Raw genomic sequence first — 22,177 nt, 5'->3', positions numbered from 1 at the left:
CGGCGTCGCTGAAAAATAGGCTAATTAGAGGCATGAAAACTATATTACCTGTCTGACTCACCTACTACCACATAGACTGTGCAACACAAAAACTTCTCTTGCTACATGTGGAAATGAAAGAGAAGGGTTACTGTCAAAATGATTTATTTAAAAAAGTTATACAATTTAGACATAGGTGTGAGATGATGGGCGCATGGGCCCCCAGAGCTCGTGGGCCCCCCGCCTTACGGGGGCTGCTGAGGTTTCCCCTACGTCAGTGGTCACACCTTATGTTGGAGAGTAGTGTCATTAATGAAGACAGTCTGGTACATACAGGCTCATGAATTTGATAAACATCACTGTTAACAGATTAGTTTATCAAAATCCCATATTCCACATTCCAAACAGTAAACCAATTTGGCAAATTACAAGTTCAATACAGTTGATATGATTAAATTCTCAGTTTGTATAGTTTATTGAACGTTTATTGAACATCACCCATCCTACCAGTCAGAGATTCAATTGACTGTGACTGCATCATTTTGGTACTTTATGTATCCCACTGTAGAACTAACTGTTTTAAATACATAACCCTTTATAGGTTCAATTACAATTGTTCCATATGTGGTAAGTACAGTAAAACATGTATTTTATATGGTGTAGCCACATATTTCTCAATAGAAAATATTTATCTGTCAGTACATTACTGTTTGTCTCCTTCAGAAAGCGACATTATGAGTAGCCTACCTTTTTTGAACAGCAGGAACTAACAGCCACTACAGTCAGTAGAAGTATGACCACAACAGCTGAACTTATCAATCGGATTACATTGACCAGTCTCACATGTTCAACTCCATATGCTTCCCCAACTTCTTCTCCAGTCTCTGGCCCCTCTGTAAAGACCATTGATATATTAGACTGGTGTTTCACTTGATGCTGTATCAGAGCATTGTCTTATGTCAGATTGTGTCACTTCTATGCGACGCTCGTCCCTCTCCCTCAATCAATCTGTTTTGTAGGATGTGGAACTCATATTCAAAATCAAATATTGCGCATCCGCCATTCAAATAATGAAAACATTGTTCCACATTTTTTTATTATAAAAGTTATGATGGTGATTTAATAGTTTGTCATTGTGAGAAAATAAAAACAAAGCGTTGGCTATCTTCTGCAAAACTATACGCAAGGACATTAACCTCCAGTGCAGTAACTTTAAGTTGATCAGCTGCTTAGTTTACTGTTGTAAACGTTAGCTAGCTAGTTTACTGACATAGCTAGCTCTACCTTGCTTTGTTGTGTCAGCTGAGCACAACGGCTGACTCGGGACGGGAGGTTACTCAATGACTCACGGCAGAACAGCTGCTTTATGAAAACTCAGAATCATTTTTGAATTAGCACTACTACAGTAGCTTACTAGCTAGCTAGCTTTTGTTGAAAGCATTAAACATTGTGTGTGCAGCACTAAGCAGATAGGTTTGCAGCATCGTTTCACTGACTGGCTCAGCTAGCACTAGCAGGCTGCTAATGTTGGACACTTTTTTACTCTTATTTTACCAGTTAAGTTGACTGAGAACACATTCTCATTTACAGCAAAAATCTGAGGAATAGTTACAGGGGAGAAGAATGAGCCAATTGTAAGCTGAGGATGATTAGGTGGCTATAATTGTAGGAAGGCCAGATTGGGAATTTAGCCAGGACACCAGAGTTAACACCCCTACTCTTACAATAAGTGCCATGGGATCTTTAGTGACCACAGTGAGTCAGCACACCCCTTTAACATCCCATCCAAAAGACAGCATCCTACACAGGGCAATGTCTCCAATCACTGCCCTGGAGAATTAGGATATTTCTTTTAGCAGTATCTGGTCTCCCATCCAGGGACTGATCAGAACCAACCCTGCTTAGCTTCAGGAGCAAGCCAGCAGTGGGATGCATGGTGGTATGCTGCTGGCCTACTTATTCTAGCTTTATTGTCAAACTTGAGAAAGTGCTTTGTAAAATGGGGTGACTAAGACTTCCTCACCAGACTTCCTCACCTAAAAAAACGGCAAAATTATGGACTGATTGTTTTTTCTTAGTTTAATTCAGACTGTTACGAGGCAGAAATGGGGTTCAGCAGACGATGTCAACTAGATAATATTTTTGAATGTTAGACAGCACATTGTAGCTGAACTACAGTACTTTTGATCTATCCCATTACCATTTGTGAGACACAAGACAGATCAGTGCAGGCAGAATTGACACTCTATCTAACGTAAGACAATGGTATCAGGGTACATATAGCCCTTTTATACAAAGCAATATATTGGCAAAAGCAACTGCACTGAAACAAATGGACAAATATGATAATATAGCAATCTACGCACTTAATCAATACAAACATACATTATACAATCTACACAAACATTGTCAGAATCTTACCTTCCACATCTCCATCTCCATAAACCTGAAAGACTAGATTATTCCCTGTTGAATTCACCTGACTGGGTATGAATTTATCTCTGGAGTACACACAGCTGTAGTTGCCTGAGTCTTCTCTTGTAACATCCTTCATGGTTTCTCCAGAACCTTCATTTTCATCCCAACTCCATTCTTGCAAATGTACACATGAACCTTGTCCCAGGATTTTTTGATGCCAGAGATATTACACTTCAAATCTACAGTATCTCCCTTTCTAACTTGAGACTTTGATCCAAAAAGCACGGCGGGGTAGACAGCTACATCATTTGAGAGTGAAAGAGAGCATTAAGGACAATTAAACGTCTTTGTAATAAACATGTTTGGAATAAAACGGCTTAAACTGTAGAGGAACGCAAATGAATTGAACTCTGCATTTTAGGATTTAAAAAATGTCCTCTTACCTATTTCCTCTGAGATGGCCAGTACACCTGCTGTTACTGTGACTGTGTAGAAATAATGGGAGATTTACAAAACAGGCAGTTTCAATAGAAATCCATAAAACATACAACTATTAGTAATAGATTGACTTCATACTGAGTATGTACTGTATGTATGGATAATTTTGAGACCATATGCTTACTCTAATCTGTATTTGTAAAGATACTCACATATCATAAGAAAGATGGAACCCATGATGTGACTTGTAGCCTGTTGTGATTCTCTAGGCCTATCTGACACTATAAAAGACTGAGGGGGTAGGTAGGTATCATCATGTACAGTTTTTAAGTGTGAATATCCAGGAAACAATAGGGGCCTATTAGAAGCGTCTTTGATCATGATGAGAGGTTGCATCACAGAGCTTCCAATGACCCACGTCACCCTGCTTATATTAAAGACACACATCGTCAAATGTCTTAGGTAATTTCATCTAGTAGTTACATAATAATTACCTGGTTGTTACTCATGTGTGATTCACTATAACAAGCACCGGTACTTAGGTATTACCTTTGAGTTCTCTCCCAAAATTACCACAGACCTTTCTGATGAATACCAGGTAATCAAATCAAATCAAATTTTATTGGTCATATACACATGGTTAGAAGATGTTAATGCGAGTGTAGTGAAATTATTGTGCTTCTAGTTCCGACAGTGTAGTAGTATCTTACAAGTAATCTAACAATTCCCCAACAACTACATAATACACACAAATCTAAAGTTGTGAATAAGAATGTGTACGTATAAATATGTGGATGAGCGATTAGCCGAGCGGCATAGGCAAGGTGCAATAGATGGTATAAGGTACAATATATACATGTGAGATGGGTAGTGTAAGATATGTTAACATTATTAAAGTGGCATTGTTTAAAGTGACTAGTGATCCATTTATTAAAGTTGCCAGTGATTTGGGTCTCAATGTAGGCAGCAGCCTCTCTGAGTTAGTGATTGCTGTTTAGCAGTATGATGGCCTTGAGATAGAAGCTGCTTTTCAGTCTCTCAGTCCCAGCTTTGATGCACCTCGCCTTCTGGATGGTAGCGGGGTGAACAGGCAGTGGCTCGGGTGGTTGTTGTCCTTGATGATCTTTTTGGCCTTCCTGTGACATCGGGAGCTGTAGGTGTCATGGAGGGCAGATAGTTTGCCCCCGGGGATGCGCATCACCCTCTAGAGAGCCTTGTGGTTGAGGGCGGTGCAGTTGGCGTACGAGGCTACATGATGCTCTCTAATACATTGAGTGAGATGGCTGGACGCAGCACAACTGATTTTTATAACCTATGTGATTGTTTACACACACATATCAGTAGAAAAGAGATCATGAAAATAATATATTACAATGGATATTCATCTTTAAAGAGAGAGCCTAGCCTGTGTGCATGAATATATTGTGATGAATTGAACAACTAAATGTATCTGAGGTAAATGTTTGCTAATGCAGCAGCTTTTAGGAAGCAGTGACTTGCACAATTTCTATGATATGATGTTCTGATTACAATACAAACCAAACATGTATTTGTTCAATCAATTACTATGTGTTACTACTTTATCATCTTCTTTGACTTTATAGTACTCTGTCACCTTGATAACTGTATCATTACAATTAGAGACTAGAGGCTATGGGAGTCATATGTAGTGACTAGTGGTGCTACATAAATGTCTTCCCTTTCAAAACTCTCATTCAAGTTCCACTACTTCATAAAATGAAGTCCACAAAAATAGGCAATCATATCAACTTGAGTTTGCAAGAGAGCATGTGTAACGTCTCTCTTTATGTTGTATGTCTTATGATTATAAGAATGGAAGTCGGGGCATCTGATATCATTTGAACTTTACTGAAACCATTGCAGGGATCCATACATTGTTGTTCACTAGCTCAGTAGCTCAACTAGTGCATGAGTAAAACATGAAATGGAATACTGAGTGTGTCAGTAATCAACATAATGAAAATGTGGAGTTGACAAACAGTAATGTCCACTACATTAAACTACAGCATGCATGGAGTGAGTAGACAAGACAGATATTGTATGTTTGCACAATGCAAGATCAACAGTCCACATGTAATGTATGGCTTGAAAATAGATTGCAGCTTGCCGTTATTAAATGTACTGACAACATCCTGTCTATGTGTGTGGTCTGGTACACGGCTTCTGCTTTATGCCCTTCAGTTGCTGCGTCTGAGAACAAAGACCACAGAAAACGTCAGGTCCACATCCTTCATTGTGACTTGACATGTAGATGAAAGCTATGTGTGGAGAGACCCCAAGTCTTATTTATATTCCTGTGTTCATCATTATACATTTTAACTTCAGTGCTTCTCTGTAAACAGCATTGTGTGTGAAATACTGTGAGACAGAGCTCATGGCTAAAAATAGAAATGTGACTGAATAGGTCTACATCTGGACAGGTTTTCTATACAAACAGCCTCTTACACCTCTCATGATCAGAAATAACACCCCCAACAGAGAAACTTAAAACTTACTACATGACTTTCATAAAAATCCCCAAACTATACCAAAGTTCCCTGTGTCCCATATTTCAAGACATTGAACTCACCATGTTTGGACAGTAGTAACTAACAGCCACTACAGTCAGTAGAAGTACGACCACAACAGTTGAACTTATCAATCGGACTACATTGACAAGTCTCACATCATGTGCAGCCTCTGAAATACAGAGTGGATGGATGAATTCAAATTTTTGTCAATTCTTTTGGTCTCTTAACCTCTTCTTTTCATATAGTGATTATAAATAAAAAGTTTTTACAAAAGTTTTAAGCTATACATTCTCACCATTAACCTGAAGAAAGGCTGAATTATTTCCATATAATTTCCTGTCTGTATTATCCAGGGGTTTTGATTGCAGATCAAGCACACAACTGTAGTTGCCTGTGTCATTGTTAATAACACTTTTAATTGTAAAAGTTGCCTCCATTAGATTCACATCAAACTCCTCCATCTGAACAGCAGAGCCGTTCTTGCAGAGGTAAGAGTGACTGGTCATTTCTATTCTCTGGGTGGTTCTAATAATAGTACATTGGAAATCCACATCCTCTCCCTCTCTTACAGTGCTTGAGCCTGAAAGTGATATGTCTGCAGGGAGAATCCGGTCTGCATGAGGTGGAATAGAGAGGAATAGGAAAGGTGTGTTTGCAGTCACATTGAAATATGCGTATCAAAAATATTTGAAAGTATTTTGTGGGAGCCGTTTTGGCCTGTTTATATGTTGTGTGTATGTCCTGTCAAGGGTTATTTTTACTTGTTTTGTACACTAGAGGGCACTATATGTTGGGGTCATGGGTCACTGGTCACATGTGCATATAGGTAGCACAGGTGACCAGGAAGGGTTAACACAGGTGAGAGGAGAGAACATACAGTTGTTACCATATCACAGATATAGCTTAAAGAATGCATGCCTCTGCACCTTTTCTATAGTAATATGAGTTTTGGAGCTATTTATATTTTATATGCGCAATAAATGGGAACTTCACCCAAAAAGAGTAATGTTTGGAAAGCTTATTTTTTTGGTGGACTTGTTCTGGACAGCTCTCTCCTGTGCTAGTGGCATGTCATAGGAAATCGCCACTTCATGTATTGTATCCATATGTTCAATATTTCTAACAACAATAACATATCCAGAGAGTAAAACGATCCTTACCCATCACCTGGATGGAAAGTGAATTATCTCCTTTTCCTTGCGCTTCAGAGAGTGGATATTGGGTTTTAGAGAACACACAGCTGTAATTGCCACTCTGTTGGCTAGTTACACTTTTCATGGTGAAAAGTGTATCATATGTTTCACATTTGTCCACATACACTGCAACCCCATCCAAACACAAGTACACATGTACCACTTCTGATTCATCCTTGCGCCCAAATGTACTGCATTTTACTACTAGGTCACTGTCCTCCATTATTCTTGTTTCTGTCCCATAGATCTTTGCTGGAAAAATGTCCTTAACTAATATTTGAAAAAAAGGAAAAGTAGTGAAACATGCATGTACAGTATTTTTGTGTACCATATTATATTGAAAATGTAATTCCTATTGGTTATTTAAAGGTGCTACACATAGGTTATAAATACAAAAATATTGGCATTGTAATTTCATATATCTGCAGCCAATAGTGGAATGATACTGTTCCACAGTATTACTTACACGTCAGTGTTGTGATTGGCTGTGATATTTGCCTATTGATTTCTCACGCCAGAGCGGCATGTGTTGTCAAACTGGGAAAGCTGTTCTGATTTTGTGGCTGTGTAGACCAAAACTGCTGTTTGAAGCTGGTGGACCAAGACCGAAACAAACTTTTGTTTTGGTCCACAAGCTTCAAACAGCTGTAAAAATGATATTTTTTGTTATTAAAAGTATATTTCACAGTGAAATAGATGGTGCAATGATTACGTACACTATGCAGTGCTTGTTTTGTCACAAACTGAAATTGAGCGAACAGTGTAGAGTTTTAGCAACCAGGAAATGCGCAATTGCCGCTAGATAACACAGCCACAAAGTCAGAACAGCTTTCCCAGTTTGACAACAGACGGCAGAACAAAATCAATAGGCGAATATCACAGCCAATCACGGTAACACTGGCGGGTAAGTAATACTGTGAAACACTATCATTACACTATCAGCGCCAGATATATTATGAACATTTTCGAAAATTAAAATACAAAAATTCAACAACATAAAATCCTATGTGTAGCAGCATTGAATTAGAATTCAATCTTTAAAAAATTCAAAAACATACTAGAACTTTTTTTGTTAACGATAACTACGTTAATGAAAGAACGTTGACATACCTTTTGTTTGGGCTATGGCCTCTTTTGAGAAGGAACCTTTGATGAGAAAATACATTAGGCAATAAATTGCAAAATGTGAAACAAATTGAAAGTTAATATTGTTACAAAATATGATATGATAAAATAGATTAATTGTTTGAAATATACTCACACAGGATAAAGATGAACATGATCATGGTGTTAAAGTTTTGTTGAAACATTAGGTAACTCTCTCTACCTTGTGTATTTGTGGTATGGACCTAAAGACCAGTTTTCTATCGAGACATACATCTTTACCAAATACGGGCAGAGTGTAGTCTACTGAATGATGTAATTTCCTCATTTGGAGTGAAACTAGATACACTTTCCCCACAGGATTAGGCCAAAAGTATCTTTAATTGTGTGACTTTCTGGTCTGCATGACTCAAAACACAGACAACAGGAAGGTTTATAATTAAATATACAATATTTATTACTTGCCTGCAACCATACATTCATTTAATAAAATAAATTACATTATGTACAGTTTATTGAACATTTTACCCACCACTCCACTCACAAAATCAAAGGCCTGATTGATATCGACAACAACCTAGTCTGGTTGGTTCAATGAACATTATTTTAAGTTAAATTATAATTGTGTCATGAGTGAGGAGCACAGGGAGATTTAGGCATACTGTAGATTACATGTAAGAATTATCAAGAAAATAGTATTGTTATTCTGTCAGTGCATCACTATTGTACTGTATGTCATCCAGGAAACAGATCATTATATGTTTGGACAGTAGTAACTAACATATAATACAGTCAAAAGAAGTGTAACCACAACAACTGAATTTATCAGTCGGATTACATTGACCAGTCTCACATCATGTGCAGCCTCTTCATGGACCTCTTGATGAACCTCTTCTGAAATACAGAACAGGTAGACATCTCCAGTAACGTATTTACGCAGAAGTTGCCATATAGTCAGTATTAACAATTGATTATCCATCCATATACAACACAAAGTAGGTCCTACCTTCTCCCTCCTTGTAGACCTGAATGATGGCTAGATTGACACTTGTTGCATTCACTTGACTGAGTTTTAGTTTTAATATGGTGTGCTGTACACACAGCTGTATATGGCTGAGTCCTCTCGTTTAACATCCTTAATGGTGAAAATGGTGTTATCTTCACCTTTCTCCAGCTCTCTTATTCTCATTCCACTTCCATTCTTGCAAAGGTAAACAGACTTTCCTTAACGGTTTTCTGGTGCCTGTAGTGCTGCACTTCACATTGACTGTCCTTCCTTCTCTCATGTGGGTACTAGCTCCAAAGAGCTTTGCTGGGTAGATATTAGCTTCATCATTGAAGAGTGAAAAATACAATTTATGAATAAAAATGTAAGTCTCAGAAGTTCCAATGTTTAGAATGAATCTTCTCAGACATTAGCTACGTATAATGCAATAAAATGACAGTTTTAGAATTAAATTATAGAGTTTTAGAATTTAGTTTTAGAATTAAATTATGTAAGTGTACCCGTCTCTGCCAAGTTAACCAGTAAAGCTGCATTTAGAAACAAATAGAGATAACAGTTTGTACAACCAGGTTGAATATTGGTATGCTTTACCTTGATCAATATTGTGAAAATACTCACATATTATGAATACGATAGGACTCATGCTGTGATCTTCAGAAGCCTGTTGTGATGTTTTCACACATAACATACTGTATCTATAACCATGTAGCTATGGGAATTATGGGAAACTCTATCAGACCAAATTAGAAGCCTCTAACCTTAATGCAAAGTTTCATTACAGAGCTTTGGCCTAGTCCTAGGCAGCTCCTTTTGAAGAAACACATCAGTCCTCTGACCTCATCTTCATTGTTTATGGTGTACACATCAGCAACATTCAAATGTGTCTGATACAATGTAATTAATGATTAGCCTTGTAGTGCCAGTGTCATTTCCTGATATAATTGTCCGTAGGTTGTGGTTGGACTATGTATATGTGGTACATCAGTGGATATGCACATATAAATCAAATCACATTTTATTGGTCACATACACATGTTTAGCAGATGTTATTGCGGGTGTAGCGAAATGCTTGTGTTTCTAGCTCCAACAGTGCAGTAATATCTAACAAGTTATATCTAATCAATATGTTAATATTACATACAGTTGAAGTCAGATGATTACATACACCTTAGCCAAATACATTTAAACTCAGTTTTTCACAATTCCTGACATTTAATCCTAGTAAAAATTCCCTATCTTCGTTCAGTTAGGATCACCACTTTATTTTAAGAATATGAAATGTCAGAATAATAGAAGAGAGAATAATTTATTTCAGCTTTTATTTCTTTCATCACATTCCCATTGGGTCAGAAGTTTACATACACTCAATTAGTATTTGGTAGCAACGCCTTTAAATTGTTTAATTTGGGTTAAATGTTCCGGGTAGCCTTCCACAAGTATCCCACAATAAATTGGGTGAATTTTGGCCCATTCCTCCTGACAGAGCTGGTGTAACTGAGTCAGGTTTGTAGTCCTCCTTGCTCGCACACGCTTTTTCAGTTCTGCCCACAAATGTTCTATAGGATTGAGGTCAGGGCTTTGTGATGGCCACTCCAATACCTTGACTTTGTTGTCCTTAAGCCATTTTGCCACAACTTTGGAAGTGTGCTTGGGGTCATTGTCCATTTGGAAGACCCATTTGCGACCAAGCTTTAACTTCCTGACTGATGTCTTGAGATGTTGCTTCAATATATCCATATAATTTACCTTCCTCGTAATGCTGTCTATTTTGTGAAGTGCACCAGTCCCTCCTGCAGCAAAGCACCCCCACAACATGATGCTGCCACCCCCGGGCTTCACGGTTGGGATGGTGTTCTTCGGCTTACAAGCGTCCCCATTTTTCCTCCAAACATAACGATGGTCATTATGGCCAAACCGTTCTGTTTTTGTTTCATCAGACCAGAGGACATTTCTCCAAAAAGTACGATCTTTGTCCCCATGTGCAGTTGCAAACCGTAATCTGGCTTTTTTATGGTGGTTTTGGAGCAGTGGCTTCTTCCTTGCTTCCTTGCCTTTCAAGTTATGTCGATATAGGACTCGTTTTCCTGTTGATATAGATACTTTTGGCTGCGGGGTACCATGGTGTTTATACTTGCGTACTATTGTTTGTACAGATGAACGTGGTACCTTCAGGCGTTTGGAAATTGCTCCTAAGGATGAACCAGACTTGTGGAGGTCTACAATTTTTTTCTGAGGTCTTGGCTGATTTCTTTTGATTTTCCCATGATGTCAAGCAAAGAGGCACTGAGTTTGAAGGTAGGCCTTATTAAAATACATCCACAGGTACACCTCCAATTGACTCAAATTATGTAAATTAGCCTATCAGAACCTTCTAAAGCCATGGCATTATTTTCTGGAATTTTCCAAGCTGTTTAAAGGCACAGTCAACTTAGTGTATGTAAACTTCTGTCCCACTGAAGTTGTGATACAGTGAATTATAGGTGAAATAATCTGTCTGTAAAATATTGCTGAAAAAATTACTTGTGTCATGCACAAAGTAGATGTCCTAACCGACTTGCCAAAACTATAGTTTGTTAACAATACATTTGTGGAGTGGTTGAAAAACATGTGTTAATGACTCCAACCTAAGTGTATGTAAACTTCCGACTTCAACTCTATATGTTAATATATGTATTACAGTGATCCCTCGCCACTTCGCGGTTCACTTATCGCGGATTCGCTATTTCGCGGATTTTCATAATGCATTTTTTATTTTTTTTTGGTGCATTGTGCTCTGCATTCTGATTCGCTAAAAACTCACTCCCGCTTCTTGTATCAAAACATGCTACGAATTGTGCTATCATTTTGTCGTCTCGTGCAGTTATGTGTACGTACATAAAACAGCTTGGCAAATTTACATTAAGTTGGCCAGGAAGGAAGGAAGGACTAACGCTTGGTCGCTTAGCAACCATGGTGCGAATGGCCACTGAACTTAAGCGAGTAGCTGAGGAATGGGACCCTTTGATGAGCCGTTCATTACAGTTCTCCAACGTAATCGATGGTGGCATGTCGGTGTACAAGGATCTTTTTGCAAAGAAGAAAAAAGAGCGACAACAGCTGCCTATCACTATGCTCTTCTCCCGAACAAACACACCTGCACCGCGGGCTTCAGAAGAAGAGAACACTGCAGAGCGCAGTCAGGATGCAGCGGCCCAGTCTGAAGAGCAGTGAAACGGCCTACACGTGAGTCACTGTATTTGTATACATGTAATAGTTGCTAATTGTAAAAAAAAAAGAAGTTTTCTATTTCGCGGATTTCACTTATCGCGGGTCATTTTCGGAACGTAACCCCCGCGATAAACGAGGGATTACTGTATTTATCACCGGGCTTTCTAGCTGCATAAAATTTTAAAAAACTGTCTGTAAGATTCACATATTTAAGTATGGCTTATTTTAAACTACAGTGTATCCTTGCATGTTTTAGTGGAGGCTGTAGTATGGGTGACAGCATTACATATTGGTTAGACCAATTGTGCCCAGTCTTCCTTGTTTCCAAGGGTGATATTCTAAACTGATGTCCCAACTGAAACTGTGCCTTTAAGACGATTGCATTTGTTTTCAGTTCCAATAAAGAAGTATACCACATTCAGTTAGCGATTTTTTAAAGATTTAATATGAGGGAGAATGCAACAGTATATACAGCAATAATACTTAATGTGGTACTTTAAAATTAAATTACAGATGATTAAGACATGTACTGATGACGTCCTGTCTTTTTGCATGATTTGGCATACATATCTTCTGCATCTGGGCCTTGATTTGCTGCATCTGTGGATGAAAAGACCCCAACATATTGTGTCAGGTCCAACAAATCCTTCATCACATTAGATGACAGCTGTGTGTGCAGAAAAGCTTTCATTTTTTTATCTTCTATTAGACATTTCTCAGTTTTCAGGATATTGTAGGATCCAAGATAAGGTAGGACAATGACATTAAGACAATGACTAAATAGGTTTATTACAGAAGCAATGCTAAATTGGAGAGTGTACACCACATTATACACCACAGCTCTGAGGACATTCAAAGGAAACACAAGCCTATTCTCTGCCCAGAGGAAATACACCCAGATAATCTTGGTTCTCTTTGTGTGAAGTACCAACAACAAAATCTGTGGTTTCCTGTGCTAACTGCTACTTATGTCAGAAATGACACCATTGACAGAGAAAGTGAGTCAAGATATTTTTCATGGTCAGATGGATACCGTGACTTAACCTGACTCGTTCTGCCTGCCATGTACAAAAGTACACCTAACTTTACGGTGGAGAGTACAGTATATATTATTACTATTTCAAAATGTTGAACTCACCTCAATAAAATGAAAATGTGTGGAAAAATAAAAGAGAAATACATTTAATTTTGAATTATAACTAAGAGTCATTATAATCATTAGTTATCATTAGTCAAAGCTCATTTGGAACTCACAGCTCACCGGAATATCTTGCTATATGCCATCGTCTGTTTAGGAGATGAGATGGAAGTTAAATATATTTAATTAAAACAATTTTTGCAAAAGTTTTTCACCCAGGGGTCTGAAATCTGTTATATAACCATTTACCCAGCATTTTAAATTTCACAATATAATCAATGCATTTCTTAGCATTTCTCGCCCAAGTTGTTTTATGTCTTAATCTTATCACCTGTTTTGAAGATTAGAAGATGTTAAAACCATTAATTTAGACAATATTCACTCAAGGCGTTGCATATTAGTTTAGTCATATCCATTTACCCAGTATCAGAAATGTCAGAATAACTTTTTTTTTAAATGTTTTAAAATATACAGCATCATTATTATCATAATTTTATTATCTTAGCATTTCTCATCCAAACGTTGTATCGCCTGTTTGGCTGATTAGAAGATTAAATATCTAAGTCATAAAAAAATAATTTAAAAAACCAACTAAAATCTTTTTTTATTCAAGGTGCTAAAAACCTTAAATAAAAAATCTCCCAAACAAGTTTTTCATTTACCCAGTATTGCAAATGAAAGAATGAAAAAACATATTATTATTATTAACATCATAATAAGTACATTTTTATGCATCATATTATCTAAGTGTCATGTTTTGTCTTTGATCATGTCTTGTCCCTGTGCTTCCCTCTGCTGGTCTTATTAGGTTCTTTCCCTCTTTCTCTCTCTCTCTCTCCTCCTGCCTCTCTCCCTCTCCCGCTCTCTCTCTCTATCGTTCCGTTCCTGCTCCCAGCTGTTTCTCATTCTCCTAACGACCTCATTTACTCTTTCACACCTGTCCCCTATTTTGCCCTCTGATTAGAGTCCCTATTTCTCCCTCTGTTTTCCGCTTCTGCCTGGTCGGATTCTTGTTTGATGTTTGCTGTTCCTGTGTCCTTGTTCCGCCCTGTCGTGTTCTTTGCCTTCTTCAGATGCTGCGTGTGAGCAGGTGTCTATGTCAGCTACGGCCAGTGCCTTCCTGAAGCGACCTGCAGTCTGTGGTCGCGTCTCCAGTCGTTCCTCTCTATTGACGAGAGGATTTCAGTTTCCTGTTTTGGATTGACCATTGTTAATTCCAGGAGAATCATTATTTGTTTATTACTGGAATAAAGACTCTGTTACTATTACGTCGCTTTTGGGTCCTCATTCACCAGCATAACACTAAGCAGTTCTCATACACATTCTGGTACACCTCCCCACCTGTTTGGTGGATAAGATGAAAATTATCACAATAAGAAATGTAGACTGTTTTCAAGCAAGGCAATGAAACTTGTTACGTTCCCTAGCAAGAAAATCTAAAATGTCCCTGACCAACAACGTAAACGAAACAGGTGGGGTTTTAGGGGTTCTGAAAGACACTCATGGGTGTGTCCACTGAAAGTTGACTACCAACAATGGGAATCTAAAAGACACCCACCATGAGCGCCCACTAAAGGGCCCAAGAAGAGGCAAATAAAAGAAAAACCCACACCAAACAGGGAGCAAACCAAAAAGTGGAGTGAAACAAAAACAGGGATAAAGGACGGTTTGTCTAGAACTAACTAGGGAGAGCCAACTAAAGGTGCTAACCCTTCACATCTCTCAAGACAACTAGAGCACTGAGACAGCCACTCTTAAATAGCACCAGGTGAAACACCTTCCCACGAACGAGATGGCAACCAGCACAGGTATAACACATACTTTAAAAAAAAAACATTTTTTATTGAACCTTTATTTAAATAGGCAAGTCAGTTAAGAACAAATTCTTATTTACAATGGCGGCCTACCCCGGCCAAACCCTGACCCAGACGACGCTGGGCCAATTGTGCGCCGCCCTATGGGACTCCCAATCACAGCCAGTTGTGATACAGCCTGGAATCAAACCAGGGTCTGTAGTGACGCCTCTAGCACTGAGATGCAGTGCCGTAGACTGCTGTGCCACTCGGGAGCCCAAACTAAATAACGAGGTGGCACCAATCGGTGGGCCCTACATGCTAACAAGCTATACGTGCTTAAGTCCAACCTCACATCAAATGGAAAAAACTAAACTTTTAACAAACTAATTTAATGACCATTCAGCCTGGTCAGTATTTTAAAACACACTTACAGCTAAACATTATCCCACTTTTTTTTGTCTTACCTGCAACACTTTCATAAGCAAATTCATCACTGAGAAAGAAACAAGATACTGTGCATTAGAAATTGGCTCCATAATAAATCGGGTGGTTCAAGCCCTGAATGCTAATTGGCTGACAGCTATGGTGCATCAGAATGTATACCACGTGTATGACAAAACATTGATTCTTTCTGCTGTAATTACGTTGGTAACCAGTTTATAATAGCAATAAGGCACCTGTGGGGTTTGTAATATATAGCCAATATACCACGGCTAAGGGCTGTGTCCAGGCACTCCTCTGCGTTATTGCTTAATTAAAGCATTCATATTATTCATATACACCTTTATGTAGAAGTAGCCCACCTTTGTGTTTTTCAATTGCTTCATTACAGTAGAAGTACAGAATGTAGTCTGTGACAATTATATAAAAAAAAATAATTTTGATATAATAAAGTAAAATGTCAAATATACATGATTTTCCTACCTGGATTCTTCCTCCGTGTTTGAAGTTCCGTCTAAGACAAAGAAATATCCCAGAATGTGAAATAAATGTTCATTAATAGAACAATAGTTTTATCGGAAAGCTTAAAAAACATACCGTCACCCTCCCCTGTCATTGGCACATCGTTCTCCTCCTGTTGTGGTGTTCTGGAGGAAATATACATGTGAACCGTTCAATCATTATACATTATCATGCTAAACAAACTAGCTATGAAATGTAATGAAAACTATACGCTTACCTTCCACAATAACATTGTAAAGCTCCTGTCAAAAAATAAATGTAACATTATTGGTTAAATTCTATCATAACAATGATAGTGCATTCAATCCAGATATGGAATGTATTAGTTTGATTAACATTATTCTATATGAATTAGCAGGGGCACAACTTTGGTTTTAGAAGTGGGGGTGACATAATTATTATTATTATTATCATTTTTTAAATGTATCCAGTTGGATAAACACTCCAAACAGCCTACCCGACCGCTCGTAGGCGTCTGCATGGTCCTAAAGCACACCGTTACCTTGTTTTGTATCACATTCCAATGATAAAACTGGGTGGGGGGCAAAAATGCAATTTCAGAATGTGGGAGGGACATGTCCCCCCTGTTCCCAGTGAAAGTTGCGCCCCTGTGAATTAGACCAGTATTGTTGACTAACCCCATTCCGTACAAATTTGCGCAACTGCAGCATTCAAACGAGTCCGCAATGAATACTAATAGAACTGTAGCGACTGGGTCAGCATCAACATCTGGGGTGTGAACTACGTTTCTATTCAAGTGTTGATTGACATGGTAATGGCCCAATAGTATTAGAGAAAAGTTGAATGTTGTATGTTAAATTGTGACGTGTCATGACGTAACGTACAGCATGCATAACGCAACTCATTCTGTGTCGTACAGCCTCTCTCCACCAGGTGTAGCACTTCTCTCGCAGTTTAAAATCAAGAAAGGGACAGGGACAGGGTAAGGGGGAAATCTAGTCAATTGTACAACTGAATGCATTCATTTTTTGCGTCATCACTGCAAGCCGTCATGACTCTCAAAAGCCGCGACAGCTGCTGTTTACTTCTGATGATAACTTTAGCGCCGCCCTAAAAAACAGATTCAAATTCGACACAAACCTTCAAATATGTCCTGTATGTAATGACACATTACATGGACAGATCGGGTGAAAAAAGCAGTTTCCCCACACGGCTTATCTCCCCCTTTCCCTATCACGTAGTAGGTTTCGTTTCCCCACCCGTCATTTTTAAAAAGACCCAATGGAGCTCATTGCCTTCTTCAATCATGCAGAGACGGGCAGCATGAAGGACTCGTCATTGATTTTGCTGGAATGGGGAGAAATTGTGCTTTACAATGGTATTCATATTACAGTTGACCTGGAAGTATTACGTTTTTGGGGTGCTAAAATAAGGTAAATTGTACGTTACAGCGCGATGTACAGAAGTGCGTTAGCTTACAGTATATCCAGAGTAATGTCCCTGTTAAATGACCTGACCTTGTTTTTTGCCAAAATACAATAAAAGCCCATTTATCTTTTGGGATCCATTTGGGATGTGTGGGTAGAATACTGAACAAAAATATAAATGCAACATGCAACAATTTCAAACATTTTTCTGATTGACAGTTCATATAAGGAAATCAGTCAATTGAAATAAGTTCATTTGGCCCAAATCTATGGATTTCACATGATGGGCAGGGGCACAGCCATGGTTGGGCCTGCGAGGACACTTGGGAGCCAGGCCCACCCACAGCCAAACAGAATGAGTTTTTCCCCATACAAGGGCTTTATTACAGACAGAAATATTCAGTTTCATCAGCTGCCTGGGTGGCTGGTTTCAGACAATTACACGTGGTCTGTGTTTGAGAGGCCGGTTGGACGTACTGCCAAATTCTCTAAAACGACGTTGGAGGTGGCTTATGGTAGCGAAATTAACATTATATTCTCTGGAAACAGCTCTGGTGGAAATTCCTGCAGTCAGCATGCCAACTGCACGCTCCCTCAAAACTTGAAGAATCTGTGGCATGGCATTGTGTGACAAAACTGAACATTTTTGAGTGGCCTTTGATCATGCTGTATAATCAGCTTCTTGATATGCCACACCTGTCAGGTGGATGGATTATCTTGGCAAAGGAGAAATGCTCACTAACAGGGATGTAAACACATTTCTTCACAAATAAAGAGAAATAAGCTTTTTGTGCGTATGGAACATTTCTGGGATCTTTTATTTCAGCTCATGAAACATGGGACCAACACTTTACATGTTGCGTTTATATTTTTGTTCAGTGGTGTTTACAAGTGTCACGGATCCCTCCGGAACTTTCATTACGCACACCTGTCCCCTATTCCCACTGATTAGTACTTGTATAAGCGTGCCCTTTGGTTTCCATTGGGCAGTCGATTATTGTTACAATGTCTGTTGGTGCGTGTGAGTACCTGTGCTGTGTGTTTTGGGCTTTCGTGCCCTTGTGGATTGCGCAGATCATTACGCGTCTCGTCCCGTGTGTTAATCATTGTGAGCGTCTGTTATTTATTCGAGGTACTCCTCGCTCTCTTGTTTGAGTTTCAACCCTGTGTTTTTGTTACGTGTTTGTTTGGTCTTCGTCCCCTTGCCTTTACACGGCACGCCGTAATTTGGGCTTAATAAAAAAAACTATTACGCATTCCTGCGCCTGTCTCCCGATCCCTTCATACCAGCGTGACAACAAATTATTAATACATTATGAATGTAGTTTTAAATGTTTCCGAGCAGTTATTAGCTCCTGTACTATGCATTATAATGTGTTCTGCATGTCTCATAAGGCGTTATACGTGTGCTTCTAAGGCATTTTGAAGAAGGTATTCATAGGAGGGTTTACCAAAAGTGTATCTGTCAATTGGTCACTACTATATGAAAAGAGACATCAATCATCATAATTACCTCTTTTTGAACAGCAGGAACTAACAGCCACTACAGTCAGCAGAAGTATGACCACAACAGCTGAACTTATCAGTCGGATTACATTGACCAGTATCACATCATGTGCAGCCTCTGAAATAGAGACCAAATGTAGATGGATGCATTATCAATTAGACAGAACTTATTCTAAGTGTATCCATGTGGTCAATGACATGGAATAAACCCCCCACCATCTAACACACCCTAAAACTTCCCCTATAACATCAATAAGGACAAATCTTACTTCAATGGAAGTATAAAGTACTGTACATAATCGGCCAGAGGAATAGTCAATGTTAGCCTACAAAAAAATCAATATTGAGAAGGAATCTTAAATAGATTAATCCCACATAACATGTACAGACAAATGAAAAATGTATAGCACATGGTGAAATTAATACATTTTCCTACACAACACAATTTTTCAAAAACAATTCCTACATTCGTAGACACAGATGGCTACTAAATTCTTGCCTGCTGACTTCACTTGATCCTGTAGAAGTTTATCTCTGGTGTACACACAGCTGTAGTTGCCTGAGTCTTCTCTTGTAACATCCTTCATGGTGAAAATGGTGTTATCTTCACCTTTCTCCAAAACCTTCATTGCCATCTCAACTCCATTCTTGTAAATGTACACATGAACCTTGTCCCAGGATCTTATGATGCCAGAGATATTACACTTCAAATCTATAGTATCTCCCTTTCTAACTTGAGACTTTGATCCAAAAAGCACGGCGGGGTAGACAGCTACATAATTTGAGAGTGAAAGAGAGCATTAAGGACAATTAAACGTCTTTGTAATAAACATGTTTGGAATAAAACGGCTTAAACTGTAGAGGAACGCAAATGAATTGAACTCTGCATTTTAGGATTTAACAAATGTCCTCTTACCTATTTCCTCTGAGATGGCCAGTACACCTGCTGTTACTGTGACTGTGTAGAAATAATGGTAGATTTACACAACAGGCAGTTTCAATAGAAATCCATAAAACATACAACTATTAGTAATAGATTGACTTCATACTGAGTATGTACTGTATGTATGGATCATTTTGAGACCATATGCTTACTCTAATCTGTATTTGTAAAGATACTCACATATCATAAGAAATATGGAACCCATGATGTGACTTGTAGCCTGTTGTGATTCTCTAGGCCTATCTGACACTATAAAAGACTGAGGGGGTAGGTAGGTATCATCATGTACAGTTTTTAAGTGTGAATATCCGGGAAACAATAGGGGCCTATTAGAAGCGTCTTTGATCATGATGAGAGGTTGCATCACAGAGCTTCCAATGACCCACGTCACCCTGCTTATATTAAAGACACACATCGTCAAATGTCTTAGGTCATTTCATCTAGTAGTTACATAATAATTACCTGGTTGTTACTCATGTGTGATTCACGATAACAAGCACCGGTACTTAGGTATTACCTTTGAGTTCTCTCCCATAAGTACCACACCTTTCTGATGAATACCAGGTAATATATTAAATGAGATGGCTGGACGCAGCACGGCTGCTTTTTATAACCTATGTGATTGTTTACACACACATATCAGTAGAAAAGAGATCATGAAAATAATATATTACAATGGATATTCATCTTTAAAGAGAGAACCTGTGTGCATGAATATATTGTGATGAATTGAACAACTAAATGTATCTGAGGTAAATGTTTGCTAATGCAGCAGCTTTTAGGAAGCAGGGATTTGGACAATTTCTATGATATGATGTTCTGATTACAATACAAACCAAACATGTATTTGTTCAATCAATTACTATGTGTTACTACTTTATCATCTTCTTTGACTTTCTAGTACTCTGTCACCTTGATAACTGTATCATTACAGTTAGAGACTAGAGGCTGTGGGAGTCATATGTAGTGACTAGTGGTGCAGGTTGGGTATCTCAAGTGGACATTTGTTTTAAACAACATTTGATCTTTGAGTCTGTTTTAGGTAGGGCTTTGTAAGCTATGGGGAGTAACAGTGTTACATTAAGCCTTTTTGAAATGTGTAACACACGGTCTTCCTATTAACTTTCAAATGTGGGGTTCCAAACTCCCCAGGCCTATGATACTGAGCTTAGAAAAAGCAAACACCAACACATTTATAATGAGTAGAAACATTTCCAACAATGGTATCCAACAATGATACTGTATGTAGTACTCTAGAAAATGTCTTCCCTTTCAAAACTCTCATTCAAGTTCCACTACTTCATAAAATGAAGTCCACAAAAATAGGCAATCATATCAACTTGAGTTTGCAAGAGAGCATGTGTAACGTCTCTCTTCGTGTTGTATGTCTTATGATTATAAGAATGGAAGTCGGGGCATCTGATATCATTTGAACTTTACTGAAACCATTGCAGGGATCCATACATTCACTAGCTCAGTAGCTCAACTAGTCCATGAGTAAAACATGAAATGTAATACTGAATGAAATGTAATACTGAGTGTATCAGTTATCAACATAATGAAAATGTGCACTTGACTAACAATAATGTTCACTACATTAAACTACAGCACGCCAGCAATAAGTAGACAAACACTATGGATAATGTATTTGTATTTGCACCCTGATCTATTTCACCTGTCTTTGTGCTTGTCTCCACCCCCGCACAAGGTGTCTCCCATCTCCCCCATTATCCCCTGTGTATTTATACCTGCGTTTTCTGTTTGTCTGTTGCCAGTTCATTTTGTCGCGTCAAGTCCTACCAGCGTGTTCCCGTGTTTCCTGTGCGCTAGTTTTTGTTTTTCCTTAGTCTTCCCAGTTCTGAGCTTTCTGCCTGTCCTGGCCCTGATCCTGCCCACCGTCCTGTACCTGCCTGACTCTGATATGGATTACTACCCTTTGCATGTCTTGACCTACCGATTGCCTGCCCCTTGAACTATAATAAACTCTGAGACTAGTACGATCTGCATCCTGTGTCTGCATCTGGATCTTAGCCTTAGCTGTGATAGTATGCATGCACAATGCAAGATTAACAGTCGACATGCATGGTTTGAAATATGCACCTTGCCATTTTTAAATGTACTGACAATGTATAGACATCCTGTCTATGTGTGTGGTCTGGTACACAGCTTCTGCTTAATGCCCTTCAGCTGCTGCATCTGAGAACAAAAAGCACATAAAACATCAGGTCCACATCCTGCATTGTGACTTTACATGTAGATGGAAGCTATGTGTATTTATATTTCTGTGTTCATCATTATACCTTTTTACCTCAGTGCTTCGCTGTAAACAGCATTATGTGAAATGTTGAGCTATTTTTACATCAGCAGTTGTCACAAAGTGCTTATACCGCAACCCAGCCTAAACCCCCAAAAGAGCAACTACACAGATGTAGAAGCACAGTAGCTACACTCTTAGAAAAAAGGGTTTCAAAAGGGTTCTTCGGCTGTCTCCAGACACCCTTTTTAGTTACAGGTAGAACCCATTTAGGTTTCATGTGGAACCCTCTGTGGAACGGGTTTTATATGGA

At 38.6% G+C, this 22,177-nt stretch overlaps 1 long non-coding RNA gene across 2 annotated transcripts; it reads right to left on the bottom strand.

Annotated features, from left to right (window-relative positions):
* Window positions 1-4,688: 4,688 nt before the first annotated feature.
* On the bottom strand, window positions 4,689-7,956 carry LOC139575991 (uncharacterized). 2 transcript variants are annotated; one of them, XR_011675040.1, is made up of 6 exons: window positions 7,821-7,956; window positions 7,670-7,705; window positions 6,527-6,829; window positions 5,662-5,979; window positions 5,426-5,535; window positions 4,689-5,046 (listed from the first exon to the last, which is right to left on the bottom strand). It is a non-coding gene; the product is annotated as an uncharacterized lncRNA (long non-coding RNA). The 2 variants fall into 2 exon arrangements; XR_011675041.1 differs by lacking the exons at window positions 5,662-5,979; window positions 6,527-6,829.
* Between the last annotated feature and the right edge of the window lie 14,221 nt (window positions 7,957-22,177).

The sequence above is a fragment of the Salvelinus alpinus genome, chromosome 5, assembly GCF_045679555.1.
Source record: "Salvelinus alpinus chromosome 5, SLU_Salpinus.1, whole genome shotgun sequence".
NCBI lineage: Eukaryota > Metazoa > Chordata > Actinopteri > Salmoniformes > Salmonidae > Salvelinus > Salvelinus alpinus.
The sequence above is the reverse complement of the archived record's forward strand: the minus strand, read 5'-3'. Positions and strand labels throughout refer to the sequence as shown.